The following is a 2,499-nucleotide window of genomic DNA, read 5'->3' as shown; positions in this document are numbered from 1 at the left end:
CCTCAAAAATCAGAGTAACAAGGTAGGAGACGGAGCCTCGGTTTCCTCATCTGGAAAAGGGGAGAGTAGTTATACCTACGTTCTCTGGTTTCTGAAAATTAGGATTCTTTCATTTGCTACGTGACAAAAAGTTCAACCCCAACTGTCCAAGGCAAAGGGGTGTTTACTGGTTCAGGTAACTGGGGAAAAAAAAGTTTAAGAAAGGGGCTGACTCAGGCGTGACTGTTTATCCTGGGCCTGGGACCAGCGTGTCTTACCATGTCTCACCAGCATGTCTTAACAGCAAATGTGTTAAAAACACAAACAGTTCTGGCTTGAAAGGACCACAGAATCTCATCGTAACCCAGGTGTCGGCTGGTAGACACGCTGGAAGCCTGCACCTATGGGAAATCCAAAGCCAGCCCCAAGACTTCTGCGCTTCACAACCTGGCGTTTCTCCTGCTCCTCCGCTCCCACGTCTGGCCTCTGCTGAGCTCTGATTCCCCACTGCCCCTGGTTGATGCTCTTCTCCTTTCTGAAGGACCCCGTCATCCATGCGCTGCATGGGCTCCTTCTCCTTGTTCCTCAGTCCCCTACATTTCACGTCCCCAGGGCAGCTGTGATGGGCTCACTTTACTGGTGACTCTGGAGCAGCACAGAGGGAGATGGTTTTGGTTATTTTATCGATGCCCTGGTCCCTTGGCCATTTCTGCCAACTTCAACATCAGGAGGTGTTGCTTAGCAACCCATTCCTTTCTACCTTCTACCTCTTCCTTCCTGATCTCACCTCCATATCACACCTCATGCCAGAGTAGCTATTTCTTTGTGGTGTTTTTTCAATTTTGGACCCACGTTTTCCAAGCCCAAGTGGCTTCTCAGTATAATTTCCCTGCACTATGAAAGTTACTCTCCTTAACAACTCTGATTCCAGCTGGCGAAAGCTATGCTTTCTCCCCATCTACACCTGTAATAATAATCATGGCCGCTTCCCGGCCGTCTGCTCTACCTCAGGCAGTGAGCCTGTGCCTTTTCTGCGTTATCTCATTACTCTACACAAGGACCCCGTGAGGTGGGGCCCGTTTTCTTGTATAGACAAAGAAGCCAAGGAGGGGTCAGGAGGAGGAAGTTGATGGTAAGTGTGGGGTTAGGGTTCATTCTCCTGGTGCTGTCTCACCCTGGGGTTCAAGCTCCTAATCATTGCTCAGTGTTCACCCAATTTAAACCATTTGCAGCTTTCCCATCCCCACACACTGCCAGGACGGTGTGGAGTGAATAAACGTTTTCTTTTTCTTAATTTTTTTTATTTTCATTGGGGAACAGTGTGTTTTTTCAGGACCCATCAGCTCCAAGTCAAGCAAGGAGTTGTTTCAATCTAGCTGTGGAGGGCACATCTCAGTGGCCCGTGTGGGGTTCGAACCGGCAACCTTGGTGTTATGAGCACTGCGCTATATGAGCACTGTTCTAACCGGCCAGAGCATAACCGTTTCAGGCTTTGTGGGCACAAGGCTTCTGCTGCTGTGTCGTAAAAGCAGCCCATCCAGAGACAATCTTCTACAAATGAATTGGTGTGGCCGTGTGCCAGTGATGCTCAATTTCCAAGAACAGGTAGTCTGCCCATGCGTGGGCCTAGGTTTGCTGACACCTGATGCATTCAATATTTTTCTTTAAATAAATCTGTTTTTGTTTTCACTAGGAAACTTATGTGAAAGAGAAACTGTTATCAGCAGAGTAAATGGCAAACCAGCCTGTTTGGCTGTGAAAGGACGGGGAGCATAGAAATAGAAACACCAAACCTGCACAGTGGGGCTGAGCCGGAGCCTGTTCGTTCTTTGTTCCAGAGGATGATTAGTGAGGCTTAGAGAGGCGCTAAAGGCCTATTAGCACCAAATCAAGATGTTGCCTTTGAGGTAATTGGAAGAAGCAAAGAAGGATCAGTGTAGGATGCAGTGTTACCAGGCGTCACTGCCTTTTGTCCTGTGAAATGATCTCATGCATGAAGTTTGTGAAACGCTGGCGTAGGGGAAGGGAGCCGGGAGGGCTGTGGGAAAGTGCTGTGCTCACGTTGGAGCAGTGACTTGGGGGACCCTATGCAGGCGCTGGGGGATGCAGAACTCACAGGACAAAAAACAGTGGGTGTGGCCTCATTGTGGCTCCCTGAGAGCCCTGTGGGGCCACCGTGTCCCTGACAGGGTCGAGATCTGCAGGTAGGTATCAGCCACAGCTCCAAGGGAAGGCTGAAGGTGGCTTTTCAGGCTTAACTGTGACATAGAAAGCCCCACTACAATATCAGGAAATGAGTAACCTCAGTTTCCTTTTTTTCCTCATTTCTTCCCTTCTTTATATTTCTTGCTTTTATCCCCTTCTATATATATGTTCTCTCTCTCTCTCTCTCTCTCTCTCTCTCTCTCTCTCTCTCTCTCTCTCTCACACACACACACACACACACACACTCACACACGCGCGCGCACACACACATTTTGCCTCTGTTTAAAAGACAACGTGTTTTGGTTGTCTTATTTC

The sequence above is a fragment of the Hipposideros armiger genome, unplaced genomic scaffold, assembly GCF_001890085.2.
Source record: "Hipposideros armiger isolate ML-2016 unplaced genomic scaffold, ASM189008v1 scaffold_54, whole genome shotgun sequence".
Lineage (NCBI taxonomy): Eukaryota > Metazoa > Chordata > Mammalia > Chiroptera > Hipposideridae > Hipposideros > Hipposideros armiger.
The sequence above is the reverse complement of the archived record's forward strand: the minus strand, read 5'-3'. Positions refer to the sequence as shown.